Raw genomic sequence first — 21497 nt, 5'->3', positions numbered from 1 at the left:
GCATGTAGACAGCGGGAGTGACCTGCGTCACAGTGCTCAGGTGAAGGGAAGTGGCGGCGTGCATGTAGACAGCGGGAGTGACCTGCGTCACAGTGCTCAGGTGAACTGGAAGTGGCGGCGTGCATGTAGACAGCGGGAGTGACCTGCGTCACACTGCTCAGGTGAAGGGTAGAAAGCGGGAGTGACCTGCGTCACAGTGCTCAGGTGAAGGGAAGTGGCGGCGTGCATGTAGACAGCGGGAGTGACCTGCGTCACAGTGCTCAGGTGTAGGGAAGTGGCGGCGTGCATGTAGACAGCGGGAGTGTAGAAAGCGGGAGTGACCTGCGTCACAGTGCTCAGGTGAAGGGAAGTGGCGGCGTGCATGTAGACAGCGGGAGTGACCTGCGTCACACTGCTCAGGTGAAGGGTAGAAAGCGGGAGTGACCTGCGTCACAGTACTCAGGTGAAGGGAAGTAGCGGCGTGCATGTAGACAGCGGGAGTGACCTGCGTCACAGTGCTCAGGTGAAGGGAAGTGGCGGCGTGCATGTAGACAGCGGGAGTGACCTGCGTCACACTGCTCAGGTGAAGGGTAGAAAGCGGGAGTGACCTGCGTCACAGTGCTCAGGTGAAGGGAAGTGGCGGCGTGCATGTAGACAGCGGGAGTGACCTGCGTCACAGTGCTCAGGTGAAGGGAAGTGGCGGCGTGCATGTAGACAGCGGGAATGTAGAAAGCGGGAGTGACCTGCGTCACAGTGCTCAGGTGAAGGGAAGTGGCGGCGTGCATGTAGACAGCGGGAGTGACCTGCGTCACAGTGCTCAGGTGAAGGGAAGTGGCGGCGGGAGTGACCTGCGTCACAGTGCTCAGGTGAAGGGAAGTGGCGGCGTGCATGTAGACAGCGGGAGTGACCTGCGTCACACTGCTCAGGTGAAGGGAAGTGGCGGCGTGCATGTAGACAGCGGGAGTGACCTGCGTCACACTGCTCAGGTGAAGGGAAGTGGCGGCGTGCATGTAGACAGCGGGAGTGACCTGCGTCACAGTGCTCAGGTGAAGGGAAGTGGCGGCGTGCATGTAGACAGCGGGAGTGACCTGCGTCACACTGCTCAGGTGAAGGGTAGAAAGCGGGAGTGACCTGCGTCACAGTGCTCAGGTGAAGGGAAGTGGCGGCGTGCATGTAGACAGCGGGAGTGACCTGCGTCACAGTGCTCAGGTGAAGGGAAGTGGCGGCGTGCATGTAGACAGCGGGAGTGACCTGCGTCACACTGCTCAGGTGAAGGGTAGAAAGCGGGAGTGACCTGCGTCACAGTGCTCAGGTGAAGGGAAGTGGCGGCGTGCATGTAGACAGCGGGAGTGACCTGCGTCACACTGCTCAGGTGAAGGGTAGAAAGCGGGAGTGACCTGCGTCACAGTGCTCAGGTGAAGGGAAGTGGCGGCGTGCATGTAGACAGCGGGAGTGACCTGCGTCACACTGCTCAGGTGAAGGGTAGAAAGCGGGAGTGACCTGCGTCACAGTGCTCAGGTGAAGGGAAGTGGCGGCTTGCATGTAGACAGCGGGAGTGACCTGCGTCACACTGCTCAGGTGAAGGGTAGAAAGCGGGAGTGACCTGCGTCACAGTGCTCAGGTGAAGGGAAGTGGCGGCGTGCATGTAGACAGCGGGAGTGACCTGCGTCACAGTGCTCAGGTGAAGGGAAGTGGCGGCGTGCATGTAGACAGCGGGAGTGACCTGCGTCACACTGCTCAGGTGAAGGGTAGAAAGCGGGAGTGACCTGCGTCACAGTGCTCAGGTGAAGGGAAGTGGCGGCGTGCATGTAGACAGCGGGAGTGACCTGCGTCACACTGCTCAGGTGAAGGGTAGAAAGCGGGAGTGACCTGCGTCACAGTGCTCAGGTGAAGGGAAGTGGCGGCGTGCATGTAGACAGCGGGAGTGACCTGCGTCACACTGCTCAGGTGAAGGGAAGTGGCGGCGTGCAGGTAGACAGCGGGAGTGACCTGCGTCACACTGCTCAGGTGAAGGGTAGAAAGCGGGAGTGACCTGCGTCACAGTGCTCAGGTGAAGGGAAGTGGCGGCGTGCATGTAGACAGCGGGAGTGACCTGCGTCACACTGCTCAGGTGAAGGGTAGAAAGCGGGAGTGACCTGCGTCACAGTGCTCAGGTGAAGGGTAGACAGCGGGAGTGACCTGCGTCACAGTGCTCAGGTGAAGGGAAGTGGCAGCGTGCATGTAGACAGCGGGAGTGACCTGCGTCACACTGCTCAGGTGAAGGGTAGAAAGCGGGAGTGACCTGCGTCACAGTGCTCAGGTGAAGGGTAGACAGCGGGAGTGACCTGCGTCACAGTGCTCAGGTGAAGGGAAGTGGCGGCGTGCATGTAGACAGCGGGAGTGACCTGCGTCACACTGCTCAGGTGAAGGGTAGAAAGCGGGAGTGACCTGCGTCACAGTGCTCAGGTGAAGGGTAGACAGCGGGAGTGACCTGCGTCACAGTGCTCAGGTGAAGGGAAGTGGCAGCGTGCATGTAGACAGCGGGAGTGACCTGCGTCACACTGCTCAGGTGAAGGGTAGAAAGCGGGAGTGACCTGCGTCACAGTGCTCAGGTGAAGGGTAGACAGCGGGAGTGACCTGCGTCACAGTGCTCAGGTGAAGGGAAGTGGCGGCGTGCATGTAGACAGCGGGAGTGACCTGCGTCACACTGCTCAGGTGAAGGGTAGAAAGCGGGAGTGACCTGCGTCACAGTGCTCAGGTGAAGGGTAGACAGCGGGAGTGACCTGCGTCACAGTGCTCAGGTGAAGGGAAGTGGCGGCGTGCATGTAGACAGCGGGAGTGACCTGCGTCACAGTGCTGAGGTGAAGGGAAGTGGCGGCGTGCATGTAGACAGCGGGAGTGACCTGCGTCACAGTGCTCAGGTGAAGGGAAGTGGCGGCGTGCATGTAGACAGCGGGAGTGACCTGCGTCACACTGCTCAGGTGAAGGGTAGAAAGCGGGAGTGACCTGCGTCACAGTGCTCAGGTGAAGGGAAGTGGCGGCGTGCATGTAGACAGCGGGAGTGACCTGCGTCACAGTGCTCAGGTGAAGGGAAGTGGCGGCGTGCATGTAGACAGCGGGAGTGACCTGCGTCACACTGCTCAGGTGAAGGGTAGAAAGCGGGAGTGACCTGCGTCACAGTGCTCAGGTGAAGGGAAGTGGCGGCGTGCATGTAGACAGCGGGAGTGACCTGCGTCACAGTGCTCAGGTGAAGGGAAGTGGCGGCGTGCATGTAGACAGCGGGAGTGTAGAAAGCGGGAGTGACCTGCGTCACAGTGCTCAGGTGAAGGGAAGTGGCGGCGTGCATGTAGACAGCGGGAGTGACCTGCGTCACACTGCTCAGGTGAAGGGTAGAAAGCGGGAGTGACCTGCGTCACAGTGCTCAGGTGAAAGGAAGTGGCGGCGTGCATGTAGACAGCGGGAGTGACCTGCGTCACAGTGCTCAGGTGAAGGGAAGTGGCGGCGTGCATGTAGACAGCGGGAGTGACCTGCGTCACAGTGCTCAGGTGAAGGGAAGTGGCGGCGTGCATGTAGACAGCAGGAGTGACCTGCGTCACAGTGCTGAGGTGAAGGGAAGTGGCGGCGTGCATGTAGACAGCGGGAGTGACCTGCGTCACAGTGCTCAGGTGAAGGGAAGTGGCGGCGTGCATGTAGACAGCGGGAGTGACCTGCGTCACAGTGCTCAGGTGAAGGGAAGTGGCGGCGTGCATGTAGACAGCGGGAGGGAAGTGCCGGCGTGCATGTAGACAGCGGGAGTGACCTGCGTCACAGTGCTCAGGTGAAGGGAAGTGGCGGCGTGCATGTAGACAGCGGGAGTGACCTGCGTCACAGTGCTCAGGTGAAGGGAAGTGGCGGCGTGCATGTAGATAGCGGGAGTGACCTGCGTCACAGTGCTGAGGTGAAGGGAAATGGCGGCGTGCATGTAGACAGCGGGAGTGACCTGCGTCACAGTGCTCAGGTGAAGGGAAGTGGCGGCGTGCATGTAGACAGCGGGAGTGACCTGCGTCACAGTGCTCAGGTGAACTGGAAGTGGCGGCGTGCATGTAGACAGCGGGAGTGACCTGCGTCACACTGCTCAGGTGAAGGGTAGAAAGCGGGAGTGACCTGCGTCACAGTGCTCAGGTGAAGGGAAGTGGCGGCGTGCATGTAGACAGCGGGAGTGACCTGCGTCACAGTGCTCAGGTGTAGGGAAGTGGCGGCGTGCATGTAGACAGCGGGAGTGTAGAAAGCGGGAGTGACCTGCGTCACAGTGCTCAGGTGAAGGGAAGTGGCGGCGTGCATGTAGACAGCGGGAGTGACCTGCGTCACACTGCTCAGGTGAAGGGTAGAAAGCGGGAGTGACCTGCGTCACAGTACTCAGGTGAAGGGAAGTAGCGGCGTGCATGTAGACAGCGGGAGTGACCTGCGTCACAGTGCTCAGGTGAAGGGAAGTGGCGGCGTGCATGTAGACAGCGGGAGTGACCTGCGTCACACTGCTCAGGTGAAGGGTAGAAAGCGGGAGTGACCTGCGTCACAGTGCTCAGGTGAAGGGAAGTGGCGGCGTGCATGTAGACAGCGGGAGTGACCTGCGTCACAGTGCTCAGGTGAAGGGAAGTGGCGGCGTGCATGTAGACAGCGGGAATGTAGAAAGCGGGAGTGACCTGCGTCACAGTGCTCAGGTGAAGGGAAGTGGCGGCGTGCATGTAGACAGCGGGAGTGACCTGCGTCACAGTGCTCAGGTGAAGGGAAGTGGCGGCGGGAGTGACCTGCGTCACAGTGCTCAGGTGAAGGGAAGTGGCGGCGTGCATGTAGACAGCGGGAGTGACCTGCGTCACACTGCTCAGGTGAAGGGAAGTGGCGGCGTGCATGTAGACAGCGGGAGTGACCTGCGTCACACTGCTCAGGTGAAGGGAAGTGGCGGCGTGCATGTAGACAGCGGGAGTGACCTGCGTCACAGTGCTCAGGTGAAGGGAAGTGGCGGCGTGCATGTAGACAGCGGGAGTGACCTGCGTCACACTGCTCAGGTGAAGGGTAGAAAGCGGGAGTGACCTGCGTCACAGTGCTCAGGTGAAGGGAAGTGGCGGCGTGCATGTAGACAGCGGGAGTGACCTGCGTCACAGTGCTCAGGTGAAGGGAAGTGGCGGCGTGCATGTAGACAGCGGGAGTGACCTGCGTCACACTGCTCAGGTGAAGGGTAGAAAGCGGGAGTGACCTGCGTCACAGTGCTCAGGTGAAGGGAAGTGGCGGCGTGCATGTAGACAGCGGGAGTGACCTGCGTCACACTGCTCAGGTGAAGGGTAGAAAGCGGGAGTGACCTGCGTCACAGTGCTCAGGTGAAGGGAAGTGGCGGCGTGCATGTAGACAGCGGGAGTGACCTGCGTCACACTGCTCAGGTGAAGGGTAGAAAGCGGGAGTGACCTGCGTCACAGTGCTCAGGTGAAGGGAAGTGGCGGCTTGCATGTAGACAGCGGGAGTGACCTGCGTCACACTGCTCAGGTGAAGGGTAGAAAGCGGGAGTGACCTGCGTCACAGTGCTCAGGTGAAGGGAAGTGGCGGCGTGCATGTAGACAGCGGGAGTGACCTGCGTCACAGTGCTCAGGTGAAGGGAAGTGGCGGCGTGCATGTAGACAGCGGGAGTGACCTGCGTCACACTGCTCAGGTGAAGGGTAGAAAGCGGGAGTGACCTGCGTCACAGTGCTCAGGTGAAGGGAAGTGGCGGCGTGCATGTAGACAGCGGGAGTGACCTGCGTCACACTGCTCAGGTGAAGGGTAGAAAGCGGGAGTGACCTGCGTCACAGTGCTCAGGTGAAGGGAAGTGGCGGCGTGCATGTAGACAGCGGGAGTGACCTGCGTCACACTGCTCAGGTGAAGGGAAGTGGCGGCGTGCAGGTAGACAGCGGGAGTGACCTGCGTCACACTGCTCAGGTGAAGGGTAGAAAGCGGGAGTGACCTGCGTCACAGTGCTCAGGTGAAGGGAAGTGGCGGCGTGCATGTAGACAGCGGGAGTGACCTGCGTCACACTGCTCAGGTGAAGGGTAGAAAGCGGGAGTGACCTGCGTCACAGTGCTCAGGTGAAGGGTAGACAGCGGGAGTGACCTGCGTCACAGTGCTCAGGTGAAGGGAAGTGGCAGCGTGCATGTAGACAGCGGGAGTGACCTGCGTCACACTGCTCAGGTGAAGGGTAGAAAGCGGGAGTGACCTGCGTCACAGTGCTCAGGTGAAGGGTAGACAGCGGGAGTGACCTGCGTCACAGTGCTCAGGTGAAGGGAAGTGGCGGCGTGCATGTAGACAGCGGGAGTGACCTGCGTCACACTGCTCAGGTGAAGGGTAGAAAGCGGGAGTGACCTGCGTCACAGTGCTCAGGTGAAGGGTAGACAGCGGGAGTGACCTGCGTCACAGTGCTCAGGTGAAGGGAAGTGGCAGCGTGCATGTAGACAGCGGGAGTGACCTGCGTCACACTGCTCAGGTGAAGGGTAGAAAGCGGGAGTGACCTGCGTCACAGTGCTCAGGTGAAGGGTAGACAGCGGGAGTGACCTGCGTCACAGTGCTCAGGTGAAGGGAAGTGGCGGCGTGCATGTAGACAGCGGGAGTGACCTGCGTCACACTGCTCAGGTGAAGGGTAGAAAGCGGGAGTGACCTGCGTCACAGTGCTCAGGTGAAGGGTAGACAGCGGGAGTGACCTGCGTCACAGTGCTCAGGTGAAGGGAAGTGGCGGCGTGCATGTAGACAGCGGGAGTGACCTGCGTCACAGTGCTGAGGTGAAGGGAAGTGGCGGCGTGCATGTAGACAGCGGGAGTGACCTGCGTCACAGTGCTCAGGTGAAGGGAAGTGGCGGCGTGCATGTAGACAGCGGGAGTGACCTGCGTCACACTGCTCAGGTGAAGGGTAGAAAGCGGGAGTGACCTGCGTCACAGTGCTCAGGTGAAGGGAAGTGGCGGCGTGCATGTAGACAGCGGGAGTGACCTGCGTCACACTGCTCAGGTGAAGGGTGGCCTTTTTTTGTATTCTGCGATTGCTAGTCCTGGGCTTTTATTTCTCCATCAATTTCATTCTTGGAGCTGCAGTCTTAGCTCACTTCAATAAAATGGAATATCATAAAACTAAAGAAAATGCAAATCGCAGGAGTGCAATGGGGTGACCTCGACGACCTGGGGTCACCTGGGAAACCATTCTTGCCTTCCTGCAGTCAGGTCTCCCCAAGATGAAACCATCAGGAGCACCACTGACTAGCCTGGAAGCCATGACAGGGTCTTGCACCCCTGCATGACAGGGTAAGGCCCCCTGGCCTGGCGCACAGGTGAGGGTCGTCTATGCTGTGCTATGGCCCAGCTAAGGGACTGAGCGGACCATGGGGAGAAGAGGATGAGGCCTTGCCCCTCTGGCCCAATCCTGACCATGACACTGGGAAATATCAGCTACAAACGCTCAGTGGCGTCGCTATTAATCAAATTTAGGAGGGGTACAGAGGGGGCCAAAGACAAAAGTAGGGGGGGCACAGACACATGTAGGGGGAGAACATGGTCACTGCTCGTTTTAGGTGGGGGGTGCAAGGGGGGGCACAGGGTTTCACAGGGGGGGCGCCCCCCCCCGGAACTCCCCTAGCGACGCCACTGCTTGAAACGCTTGAGGCTGTCAGGGATGGCACTACCCATCCCTGCGGGACCAGATCGCTTGACTCCCAGGAGGTGGAGCCCACTGCCAGAGGAGTAGCTTTTCTGAAAATGCTGAGGGGGACATGACCTCTGAAGAAAAGGTGCCCCAGCCAAATGAATGGGGACAAAATGGTGTGCCATGAAAGTTGGGGGGGACAAACACTCCTGTCCCCCTCCTAAAATTACGCCCATGCCCACTACCTTTTAGGGGTGCAATTCCAAATGTGGGGGGTGGCTGGGCCCTACGCACATGCCTTGGCCCTTTCTCGGGGTAGTAATAACCCCCCTGCATCACAGGGACCCCCCTGCACCTCAAGAGGCAGAGGTGCCAGCTTGACGCCGCACATCCTGCCACTGCACATGTTCTATGGTGCAAACTGTGGACAGAAGGGGTGCACCAAACCCCTCCATATTTTCTGGAGCCCCATTCCACCCCGCCATTTTATAATCCATGTCGCAGCCATCTCGGCGTTAGAGGATTTTCTCCAAATTTGTATACACCAATTTTCACCATTTCATGTCTTGAACTGGCTTTTTTTTGGAAACAGGCTCGCAGATTGCTGTTCTATCAGGCCCCTCCTCTCCTCGCTTGGAATTTTTGGAGCGCACCTGCAATTATGCCTGTAGTTTTTGTGGGGTGGGGCCGCAGCAAGCCTACACATGAGGGATGACCCTTGGCCGCAGTCCAGCACGCTGCACGCACTCTCACTTCCCTGGCACTAGTGGTAAGTCAATGGAACAAATCTCAGGTTGCCCCAAAAACAGAGGCCTTGCCTTCTGGCGCTTCAGCGCCAGGCATATATAGCCCCGGCTAAATAGCTCAGCAGTTAAGCGCTCGCCTCAGTGATCCCTGTGTTGCCTAATGTCACAGCTTCCCATCCCAGCAGGGTTAGCTCTGCCTTGCCTTCTGGAGCTTCAGCGCTAGACATACGGCCTCGGCTAGATAGCTCAGCAGTTAAGCACTCGCCTCAGGGATCCCTGAGTCACCTAATGTCGCAGCTTCCCATCCCAGCAGGGTTAACTCTGCCTTGCCTTCTGGAGCTTCAGCGCTCGGCATATAGCCCCAGCTAAATAGCTCTGCAGTTAAGCGCTCGCCTCAGGGATCCCTGTGTGGCCTAATGTCGCAGCTTCCCATCCCAGCAGGGTTAGCTCTGCCTTGCCTTCTGGAGCTTCAGCGCCAGGCATATAGCCCCAGCTAAATAGCTGGGCAGTTAAGCGCTCGCCTCAGCTATCCCTGTGTCACCTGACGTCGCAGCTTCCCATCCCAGCAGGGTTAGCTCTGCCTTGCCTTCTGGTGCTTCAGCGCCAGGCATATATAGCCCCGGCTAAATAGCTCGGCAGTTAAGCGCTCGCCTCAGTGATCCCTGTGTTGCCTAATGTCACAGCTTCCCATCCCACCAGGGTTAGCTCTGCCTTGCCTTCTGGAGCTTCAGCGCCAGGCATATATAGCCCCAGCTAAATAGCTCTGCAGTTAAGCGCTCGCCTCAGTGATCCCTGTGTTGCCTAATGTCACAGCTTCCCATTCCAGAAGGGTTAGCTCTGCCTTGCCTTCTGGAGCTTCAGCGCCCGGCATATAGCCCCAGCTAAATAGCTCGGCAGTTAAGCGCTCGCCTCAGGGATCCCTGTGTCGCCTAATGTCGCAGCTTCCCATCCCAGCAGGGTTAGCTCTGCCTTGCCTTCTGGAGCTTCAGCGCCAGGCATATAGCCCCAGCTAAATAGCTCTGCAGTTAAGCGCTCGCCTCAGCAATCGCCTCAGCGATCCCTGTGTCACCTGACGTCACAGCTTCCCATGCCTAATTCTCATAATCGAATACCATTGCGTTGGTTAGTAATACCACCTAAACCCAACGACATTTTGAGGCTCACGGTGTGTTCTACATCATGGTAGGGTGGGGAGTGCTTCCGTGTCTTTACATCTCGGTGCATATGCATCGTTTATTTTATTTAAACGGGGGCCGCCCCCTCCTTTCGTATTTTTTCTATACCCCTTAACCGTTCACATTTGTTTTTCTTGTTCCCTGAAAATGAGCAACAGCGATGTAAACGCGCAGATGCAAAGTCATCGATCTAAAGACACCAAGGGGCATGGGCCCTGAGAGGCCATCAAGAGGCTAACTTGCTGACTCTGGAGCTAGGAGACCTCTCACCCATAAAAAAAACAAAAGGATTTGATGCGGGGTGAAAGACTTTGGGCCCGATTCATAGAAAAAGCTCAAAGTCCCTGCAAAGTACTTTTCACATAAAACAACTTTGCGCCTATCTGTATGCAAAAGTATGTTTTGCGCGCTCCGCGTATTCATGGACATATAACCGCAAAGTAACCCTAGGTGCAAAGAAAAAATAGTAGCGCCCAGAACAATCACGACACGCCCCCAGCGCAAACCAAAACCCGCGACCTACACTGTCCTATGCGCCTACCTTGTTCCCACCATCAAGCACCCTGACAATACTGTGGGCCGTCCCCCTGCAACCAAAGCAGCACACCGGCGAGACTGCGTACGAACCCCCGTAACCCAAAACAGCAGCGCGATAATCTGCATACCATTTCTCGTAACTAAAGGCAGCACCCTGCTAATCCGCATGCCATCACCCCTAATGCCAAGCAGCCCCTCAACCTTGTGTGTCACCGCTAAATTGCCATGTAAACGTTACCTTTGCGCATTGGTTCCTATGGCTCATGTGGCAGTGACATCACAAGATTTGCGTGTGACTTTTCCCGAGACGTGAAGTTACGTGTTGGATTGCATGAATACGGTTATGTTTGCGCTTGACTGGGCGTGTGATTTCTCTGCGTGGCCCGTCCCTCATCACGCCTGCGCCATTCCTTCTTCGTCCTCATTTTGCAGGGAGAATAGGGTCCTGCAAAAGGGCGTGTCGCGTAAAGTGCTCGACTGCACGCATACGCGCAAAGTCCCGGAAATACGCGCAAATTCCGATCTATAAATCGGTGACAGGAGTTTTGCGAGCTGAAAAGTGCGCAAAGTCCCCTTTCAGCACGCAAACAAATTGAGGAATCGGGCTCTTTATCTTCCTGTTCCTTGTTTAGGTGTTTCTCGGCGCTGCGGTACGCTATTGGGTGTCATCCATTACTATAAAAATGGCTTCAATTCAAATGACCTAACTTCATTTCCCTTGTCTGTCGAATTGGTAGCGCTTAGAAGGAAGCTGAAGAAAAGTAGCAAGCAGGCTCTCTAAATGATTATTACAACTCTGCAACACAGGAGGCCTTGCCCGTACGCATTTAGTGCACACATGGAGAAGCAAGCACGCACGCATCTATGTGCCATAGTCGTACCACTCAGTTGGCCCGCTGCTTGCGCGTGCGCAGTGGAAAGTGCGCGCGCGCGTACACCAGGCACATTTTCAATAGCTCTATCCCCATAGAGCGGGTGCAAGTTTTTTTTGTTGCCGCCCTGAACAAATTGACACTGTGCAAATATTCCAAAAGAGTTCCTCCTCTTGTGCGCCACACCTGCCACGTGACCTTTCTTTATATCCGGTGGTGATTGGCGCAGTAGAAACGCTTTAATGTAACACCCTTTCCCATAGGTCAGACCCGCTCTACTCCCGCCTACCCTGAGTCTGGGAGATCTGGTCTTGCTGCCCCCTCTGCTTTCTCCCCCCCCCCTCCCTCCCCGCTTGCTTGCAGTTCCCCTGCTGCCTAAATGCCCCCCCCCCCTCCGCTCCCTAGAAGTTCTTCCTCGTAATCTGATGCCATTGCCGTGTACTCCCCCCCCCCCCCGCCCGCCTCTGACTTATATAGCGCTGCGTTGCTTCTTGGAGCGAGGCTCGCGCTCCATAAATGCCCATATAACACAGCTGCCATCAGAGCTAGAAAGTGGCAATCATTACTCGGGAACTCCTCCTCCTGAAGAGGCAAATGAGGCGGGGTACCGGTAGTGGGCAAGGGCAGGGTTAAGTGCAGGGTGATAGGCACCTGACGGGCTCCATGGGTGACACGCATTTCTGAATGCCATCGTGTCACCACCACCACATTAGTAGTAACGCGTTTCACCTGGTCTTTTGATAGGACAGTACTAGCACCTCTCACTAGTTAAACTTTACTGTTCATGACGGTATCAGCACTTTTTAGGCCTGTCATGTATTTGATGGGACCAGCACTTCTAAGCAGGCCCGTTTCACTTTTATCTTCAAAGGACCATCACGTGTGCTTTGCTGTTCGTCTTAACAATACCAGCACTTCTCCACAGCACGGTACCAGCACTTAACATGCACGGTACCAGCACTTCGCAACAAGTCTACGCCACTGTTCATGCAGCAGTAGCAACACTTACTCACGTGGCCTGTTACACCTTTGATGGCACGATCCCTTCTAAGCAGTCCTATTGCACTTCTAATACGACAATGCAAGCACTTTTCACCCGGTCTGGTAGGTTTTTGATGGCTCAGCACCCGCACTTCTCAGCAGTCCTGCTTTGGAGGAGGGCAGGCACTTCTCATCAGACTTGCTTTCCGGTCTGGTGGTTTTTGATGGCTCAGCACCTGCACTTCTCAGCAGTCCTGCTTGGGGGGGGGGGGGGGGGGGTGAGGGGGGGTAGCACTTCTCATCAGACTTGCCTTCCGGTCTGGTTGGTTTTTGATGGCTCAGCACCTGCACTTCTCAGCAGTCCTGCTTTACTTCCATTGGGGAGGGCTAGCACTTCTAATCAGACTTGCCTCCCGGTCTGGTAGGGTTTTGATGGCTCAGCACCTGCACTTTTCAGCAGTCCTGCTTTACTTTAATTGGGGAGGGCTAGCACTTCTCATCAGACTTGCCTTCCGGTCTGGTAGGTTTTTGATGGCTCAGCACCTGCACTTCTCAGCAGTCCTGCTTTGGAGGAGGGCTTGCACTTCTCATCAGACTTGCTTTCCGGTCTGGTGGTTTTTGATGGCTCAGCACCTGCACTTCTCAGCAGTCCTGCTTTGGGAGGGGGGGGCTGAGGGGGGGTAGCACTTCTCATCAGACTTGCCTTCCGGTCTGGTTGGTTTTTGATGGCTCAGCACCTGCACTTCTCAGCAGTCCTGCTTTACTTCCATTGGGGAGGGCTAGCACTTCTAATCAGACTTGCCTCCCGATCTGGTAGGGTTTTGATGGCTCAGCACCTGCACTTTTCAGCAGTCCTGCTTTACTTTAATTGGGGAGGGCTAGCACTTCTCATCAGACTTGCCTTCCGGTCTGGTAGGTGTTTGATGGCTCAGCACCTGCACTTCTCAGCAGTCCTGTTTTGGGTCGGGGCTAGCACTTCTCATCAGACTTGCCTTCCGGTCTGGTTGGTTTTTGATGGCTCAGCACCTGCACTTCTCAGCACTCCTGCTTTACTTCCATTGGGGAGGGCTAGCACTTCTAATCAGACTTGCCTCCCGGTCTGGTAGGTTTTTGATGGCTCAGCACCTGCACTTCTCAGCACTCCTGCTTTACTTCCATTGGGGAGGGCTAGCACTTCTAATCATACTTGCCTCCCGGTCTGGTTGGTTTTTGATGGCTCAGCACCTGCACTTTTCAGCAGTCCTGCTTTACTTTAATTGGGGAGGGCTAGCACTTCTCATCAGACTTGCCTTCCGGTCTGGTTGGTTTTTGATGGCTCAGCACCTGCACTTTTCAGCAGTCCTCCTTTGGGGGAGGGCTAGCACTTCTCATCAGACTTGCCTTCCGGTTTGGTAGGGGTTTTGATGGCTCAGCACCTGCCCTTCTCAGCAGTCCTGCTTTACTTCCATTGGGGAGGGGGCTAGCACTTCTCATCAGACTTGCCTTCCGGTCTGGTTGGTTTTTGATGGCTCAGCACCTGCACTTCTCTGCAGTCCTGCTTTGGGGGAGGGCTAGCACTTCTCATCAGACTTGCCTTCCGGTCTGGTTGGTTTTTGAAGGCTCAGCACCTGCCCTTCTCAGCAGTCCTGCTTTACTTCCATTGGGGAGGGCTAGCGCTTCTCATCAGACTTGCCTTCCTAGGCACAAGACAGTATGGGAGCTTTTTGGCAGGCCATTTCTTTCAGCAATGCAGTAGCAGCACTTTTTCTCAGCTGGCCTGCTATGCTTCTGGTGAGGTAGCACCAGCACTTCTTAGCAAAGGCACTTTAGCATTCACGGGACAGTACCATCACTCCCGAACAGGCCTGTTATTCTAGTGATGGGACAGCACCAGACCTTTCAGAAGACTTACTTACAAATTCACAAGCCAGCACTGGCACTTCTCAACAGGCGCAACTTCTATTTCAAGAGCACCTGCACTTCTCAGCAGACCTGCTTCTGGGGTGATGGGATAGGCCAAGCACTTTCCAGAAGACCCTCTGCAGTTTTCATGAGATAAGACCTGCACTTTTCAGCAGGAATTCTCTCAGCCTTGTTTGACAGTAACTGCACTTCTCTGCCGGCAGCAGACACCCCAGCTGCAAAAGGCCTGCATTACCATTTTGATTACACGAATTATCAAACATGCACAAATGTTATAAATCCTAAAACTTGATCGGTCATGAACAATGCATGAGACCAGACTGCAACATGTATGTGCAAAATGACTAAACATGATTATTATTATGATTATGGATTTTATTGTGCATGGACCTAGCTTCTAGAAAAATAGATATACAGGGTGAGGGGGGAAGGGGGGGGTGAGTGTAGGATACAGAGGAGGGGTACAGCTGTCCCGGGTGGCTGGGAGGAGAGGTGTGGGTGGCAACTAGCAAGCCATGCAGCACAAGGCGCTCCCATGCATTTTTTATATTGAACTGCATTTATTTGCATTCAACAACAAAATTGATAAACAAAGCAGTGCCTATTGGCCTGTAACAGATCAAAGAGCTAAACAAGTCTCAATTCACTCATATCGTCTGTTGAGATATTTACTTTATTCCTAAACATTAACAGCCAACACGTGTTTCGACCATCAAGGTCCTTTTCAGGCCACATGGCAAGCAGGACTAACAATTACAATGAAAGCCTGCCCGACTTGGTCGCATGCCGGGCAGCATTTATTTTTAACTCTGAGTGGCACTTGCCATGCTCGCAAGTCAAGCGGCACTTACAATTAGAATTGAAACATGCCTAACATGCTTGCGTGTCAGGCATGGTTTCATTGTAATTGCAAACGCTGCCTTCCATGCGAGCATGTCAGGCAGCGTTTACAATGGATCGCAATGGGGTCTGCCTGCTCGATGCTGGTACATAAAGCCGGCGGATTCCATAGGTATCTCCAAAATTTGTGCTGGCATGAAAATGCATGCTGGGGCATTTGTATGATGGAGAGGAAAGAAGGGGGTGGAAACACAAGTTAAGTTCCGGCGCTCCTCGCCGCCATAAAAATGCTTGAAAATGAGCTGTGACGTTAATGGAAGGAGTAAAAGCCTTTACGTGGGGCCTTTACTCCAGCGTTATGGCTCTGGTGAAAATAAGCAAAATGGATTTGCTATTAAAACATTGCTATGAGTTAAAATTGAACACATTATTTGAGTACTCGATTTAGGAGAATATGGGATCTATATGATTATTGCGAAGGCCGAAAATGGCGACTTAAAAAACTTTACACCACATATATATGCGGGTGAGACCCCCTGCAGCCCCCCATATTAATATTATATTCTATACCCCCCACATATATATGTGGTGTAAGGGGGGTCCAAAAAAAAAAGAAAAGTCAGCATTTTTGCCCGTCGTAATTGTGAGGGCGACATTTTGGTTCGATTCCGAGAATATGCAATTTCGGATGTTTCTTGACTGTTTGGAAGAGGAGGTTTGTTGACACGATTTGGTAGGAGTTCAATATATTGTTCCCGGATATAGAATCCCCCATGCTTTCGACCGGGATACGGTTCAGACCTCTGGGACCCTTTCATTGGTTGATTATCCATCGGGGTGGAGAACATGTGCCGGATAACTAGCATAAGGGGCGGGTAATGTATCAACCATGCCAGATAATAATCCATTCCTGGTGGTTATGTAGCGCATAGAGCACAGGATGCTGTGTTATGTGGCATTTTCCATGAGCATCCAGGATGCCTTGGCCACACTCAGCTGAGCCGCACATTGTGTAGTTCGGCCTCTGTTATTCCACATGGGTGCCAGATAAAGGGCTTTTGCCGTAGCTGGAAGATTTACGGAGCCACATTTTAAGGCGTGAAAGGAGCTGGTGGCAGAGCAGTGAGGTTACAGTCCAGACCTGTAGGAAGCACTTGGGTGAGTGGGAGTCCCAACACATTGTGGACAGGGTGGACTGGGAACCAAAAGAGGCCCTGGAAATAATGTTCAAAGTGGCCCTATATTACATACTTTCAGCAAGCCCAACCCTTTTCGCATGGGAAAATGTGATAATACCGCACAAAAGAGGCCCAGGGTGCAGAGGCCTACCCGGAAATCTCCAGAGTTCCCTATGGGCCAGTCCAGCCCCGTCCAGATAAATGTGCAGCCAGGGGCGCCGCCAGGGCTTCCTCAGTCCATGCAGAGGTAAAAGTCCCCCAACAGATAATTTTCCCTTTCTCTCATTCTGCAACCCTGGCTCCCACCGGCTGTGCTCTGATGGTAAAGTGAGCAGGTTCTCATACAGGCTGGGGCACGGCGAACGACGCCCACAAGCAGGCCTCCTCCCCTGCCGTAGTGGCAGACGAGCAGGGTGTAACTCGAAAATGCGGATCCGAGGCCTGTCTCCAGCCATCGGTGCTCTGGTATAATGACATGGTTGGCAGCACAGGTGGCTGGTGCCCAAGGCCTGCCAAGGCAGAGGGCAAATCACGTACAGTTGGCACCAGTGCAAAATATGAAGCCTCCCCATTGGTCTGGAGTCGCTCGCGGCCTCGTGCAGAAGCGGTGTGGGTGGGACTGCCCCTTTTGGCCTTCGGACCAAGGCTGATTTGAATATGCTCTTTCCCCTTCTGTAATGCATGGCAGCCTGAAAAACAATGGTCTAGAGGGTTGTCCAGAGCAATGCAAGGGGTTATGATTTATTCAAAACCTCACAGCCATTTGACACGACTTTTGCTGATTAAATATGGAGCGAAGCAAACCGGTTTTGCCTCAATCCATGTTATGCCCAGGCAATAAAATTTACCCCGGGGAGCAGTTGCACAATCTTTACTAGTGTGAGTGTATTTAATTAGGGTTTTCATTGAGCTCTGCCCTAGCTCCGGGAAGCATCAGGGCGCTTTACAAGACATGGCACGGGAAGCAGATTGCCAGGGATCAATACAAGGGAACGGGGAGCTAACAACGGGTGACGGAGAAGGCGGGGCAATAGGGCATCTACCAGCAACCAGGGGACGGACCCGGGGGCAGCGGCTCTCCCTTTCTCGGGCTATCTGGGACGTGGACCCACAGCATCCTTGGCTTGCACCATAAGGATTGAAGTGAAGAGATTTTGCTCTAATTCAACCTTGTTTGACCTACACAAAATGCCCCTTTTTTCTTTTTATTATTTATTTGAATTTACAAAATATACAGAAGCCAAACACATCAAACCAAAACTAGACAAGAGAACTATATACAACATCATCTGCCCCTTTTTCCATGTCTCTCCTCACATTCAAAATATCTAATGCAGCACACCCTGGATGGCAAAGGCACAGGAGTTAGTTTGTATTAGGTCACTTGGCCTGTGACTGAGTGCCACTGGTAACCACGTCACCGTGGGCACTGGCATACACCCTCGAATAGAGGGGTCTGTGGGGCAGATATTTAGATGCTGGGAGACTAGAAGAAGTGCCCACTGTTAAAAAAAAGTATTGGTAATGTCAACTGTTTGGGCTTTTGTGTAGGCATGGGAAAGGCACTTCCTGGCACTGCCGTAGTGGTATTAAAAGGCCATTGATGGTAGCAGGTGCTAAGTGGTGCAAGTACTTGGGCATCTAACTGCAGTGCCTGGCAAAAACTCATTCACAATCTAAAACGGTTGGCTTTGCAAATGCTTGTTTTTAACAGGACTTCAGTGAAGGGCACGCATAGTGCTTATAAATACAGTGGTTGCAGGCAGGCCTGTTTAAAACATCTTTATTACACCAGTAGCCCATTTACAGCCCCAATGACGTCCTTAACTCTCAGAAGACTGCTTTGAGAAAACACTGGCAGGCACTTTGAGAACAGAGTTTGTCGGCAATGCTTGATTAAAGAGAGCTCAAAGAGTTCCCACAAGGAGGTGTTTTGGACTGGGAGGGGCAGGCACCGGGTGGGAATGGCGATAGGGATTAGCATGGCCATGGGCAGTCAGCGGGTGGGCAAATGACCAAAAAGCCGCTAGAAGCTTTGTGTCCCTCCTCATACGTCATTCCTCCCCATCTGTACTCCAATGCAAGAGTTTTGGCTTATAGGTAGCGCAAACGCCAACCTACAGCTTAAACTAAAAAGAGGCGTGCCCAGAAACTTTGCTCTGAGCCATGACCAGTGCATCGAGGCTGTGAGACCACACAGAGTCACTGGGTACAAATATCTGTGTGCTGCTATTCATGTCTGGAATGACTGACCCCGTCTCCAGGGCAATTCCTTAGAGACGCAGGGGGTATGCAGCAATCGGGCAGCTGCGATGACTGACAAATTAGGCCTCATTACGAGTTTGTCGATGCAGTAAAAATGTGGCGGTCATTCTGTTACTGCCCTTTTTTGGCAATAATGGAATTGCTGTGACTTTTACTACACCGCCGATTTTAGGGTTTGAACTTGAAGTGGAAGATTTATCGCCAGCCTGATGCTTAAGCTAAAAAATCCACTTTAAGGCCAAAAACCCTAGCAGATTTGCTATTCATGATAATTCTGCCAAAACCCCCATGGATTCCAAAAATGGGGACTTATGCTGCCTTGCCACCACTCCTAAAATCACGGTAAATCTGTGGAACTGAGTGGCAGCAATGGTAACCGAGTTTTGCAGTAATTCGGTATCACTACATATTATTCCCACCAGAAATATCGCCGTATATATGGTCATCTGGAACGGCCATAGGCGAAATTTTGGGGGAGCGTGATAATTTTTGGGGTTTTTGGTAGCGGGGGTTTGCGAGGGTGTCCCCCGCTCCTTTAAAAATAATGCAGGGGTGTCCCCCGCAGGTTGCATGCCTTAATATCACACAAAAATATGGCAATATTTTTGCATGGCGATATTTTTGCAGGGATATTAACACATGGAACCAGTAATTCCGAGGCAAATCCGCCAATTTCCCACGAAACTCGTAATCGGGCCCAAAAATGTAATTTCTACAAATATCCGTAATGATGGCATACAAAGTAACATCAGCACCACATGGTCGTGCCAATGGCAGACGTGCAATTTTATTTACTGGTCATTTGTTAGGCGCTTATACAATTATCAAAACTATTTCAAAGCGCCCAGAGGGCAGCAGGGTGCAGGCAGGGGAAGGTAGACAATGAATTACAGCAAGGATAAATAATTGAGTTAATAGTAGTAGCTGTGCTTTTTCTAATCTATGAATGGTTGGGTGAATGGAACTTTGATGGGGTGCTTCCAACTGGAAGCCCACACACAGCTCCTGTTACCCAGCAAGTAGGTGTCTTCTTCCAGGACACGTGAAGGGAGTAACATACGAAACCCTTCGTTTGATATTTTGGCTATTGTGTGGTGCTGTAAGCACTGACTTTATCCAATTTATTGGCTTGGTAGTGAACGTGGGAGGGAAATGGGATGTGAGGCAGGACAGGGTTGTTTGGATTTTTTGACCCATTCATTGAGAGCGCATGGTCATGGTAGTCCCAGTGGCCGCACACACTATCTGCCCCTCGGTGCTCCCGCAGCCTTGTTGGGATCTTTTGGAGCCAGCTCTGTGCTTGGAAGGATTTTGACAGTGTTATTTCTATGCAGTGTTCTGGAATGTAATAGCTTCATTGCAGCTGTAAATCAGCTCCTGGTGTAATCAAAATGGCTTATCTAAGTGTGTCTTCATCCACTTGATTTTTAAGAAATATGTGTGTCCTTGCATCTGGCCAACATTTTTGGGACATGTATAGGCACTAGATAGGCATTTGCCAGGTACTGCCATCATATGTTCAGGTCCTAACACTATGTGCCAACGGTTGGCATTTTATGACCAGGACGTACCAATTATCGCAGTGCTGGAAAATGCCTATCCCATGCCTGCACAAAAGCCAAAACTGTTGGCTTTGGCAATGCTTGTTGAGTTTAATTTTTAGCTTAATTTATATCCACGATGTGTTCTAGCCTCACAAGCAAAAAAGGAACGGTTTGCTTTCATGTGGATACTCAAATTTTACTAACTCTATGCAGAACAGCAAGCTGAAAGTCTATGCAGACTGCCGCGGTAGGCAGGCTGCCTTATGACACATTGGCCCTTATTACGAGCTTGGGGGAAATTCGGTGGTCCATTTTCAGAATTACAGCCAATCTCATTTACCGTTACAGCCACTCAGTCCTGTGGGTTTACCACAGGATTACAAGCGGTGGTAAGGCGGTGTTAATCTCCATTTCTGGAGTCGGAATTACTGAGAACGGTAATTCCTCCACTGTAATGCTACAGATTGTGGTGGAAATTCCTCTACTTTAAGGTCAAACCTCTAGTTCAGCGGTGCAGAAAAAACAACAATCGTTATGTTACTGATAAAAAAATGGCATTAACAGAATTACCGCCAGTTTTTTCGTGCACTGCCAAACTTGTGTTGAGTTCAGCAGTAAATCTGCGAATTACCGCCAAACTCATTTACTGTTACTGCCATTTGACCCCGTGGATTTACCATGGGATTACAAGTGGTGGTAGGGCAGGTTTAAAACCCATTTTTGGAGTCCACAGGTCTCCATGGGCATTTCTAAATAAAAATCCTCCACTGTAAGGACACATTTGTATTTCGGTGGTCCAGGGAAAATGTTGGTAATTTCATTAGCGCCAAAAAAAGCGACCTGAATACCACCAGTTTTTGCCTGCACTTCCGAACTTGTAATGAGGCCCAAATGTCTTTTTATTGTGTGGCTTTAAATGCTGAAAGGGTAGTGCTGTAAGACAGAGGCTATGTTTCAAGCTTGCAACAGTTTGCATACTAAGACTTGTAATAATTTTCCATTCAAGCCGTGTAAAATAAAGCTACTATGTTACTCCTTTGACCTTATTTTTTTCTATAAGGACTTCTATGTGGGCAGGTTGCTTTTCTTCATGGTCTATGAACTTTGCAAGTAAACTACATAAGACCTTATTGTTATAGTTCTTGAAAGGCAAAACCTAAATATTTTTACCAGCTAGAGCTTGGAATGTATGTGATCAAGTGCCTGCATTGCACAGTGGGCTAAAGTCCCAGCATCACTGTTAAACCAAAGAGTGTAAGACTGGGCAATTACGTTAATCTCCCTGGGCATTATATGCAAAGAGTGTGAGTTCCTTGAATTCATTCAGTTCACACTATTCGGAAAAAGCGTACCTAACAATGGGGCCGATTTAAGGGGTCATTTTCCAATCCTGCGCAGAGATGTATGAGGTGTAAAATCAACTATTTAGCCATGAGTCTTCTCCTCATTTGCTAATCTGAGGATTTTCAAGGTTTTTGCAGGCGGGGAACAACATTTATGTCCCCCATACCAGCCATCCTCCATGCCTGTCAAATACCAATGGATTATCTCCATCATCTAATCTTCATGCTGTTGGAAATAAAACGGAATGCGCCTGCTTTTAGCACCTGGTAAAACCTATCGAATACCACAGGAAGCCATGTAAAGACCTCCTGCCATGCATGCACACGATGGTAGGCACTCACGATTGTTTTCACCAATAAGTGAAAACAATAAATGACAACCAGCCTGCCTGAATTTCCATACATTGGGCCTCTTATAAGTTGGGCGGTATGCCGGCGCTAAACCCGCCGGGATACCGCCCAATGCAATTAGCGTTATTGCAACTTGGTCCTGCTCTGTTAGCGCCAGATAACAAGTTGCAGTGATTGTG

At 52.8% G+C, this 21497-nt stretch overlaps 1 protein-coding gene across 1 annotated transcript in view; it reads left to right on the top strand.

The window, feature by feature from the left end:
- Positions 1-21497, top strand: part of LOC138521780 (nmrA-like family domain-containing protein 1) — a 71458-nt gene that overhangs the window by 12897 nt on the left and 37064 nt on the right. The gene's annotated exons all lie outside the window — the stretch shown is intronic.

Source organism: Ambystoma mexicanum, chromosome 13, assembly GCF_040938575.1.
Source record: "Ambystoma mexicanum isolate Mex_15411 chromosome 13, UKY_AmexF1_1, whole genome shotgun sequence".
NCBI lineage: Eukaryota > Metazoa > Chordata > Amphibia > Caudata > Ambystomatidae > Ambystoma > Ambystoma mexicanum.
Note: the sequence above shows the minus strand (reverse complement) of the source record. Positions and strands in the feature narration are given on the sequence as shown.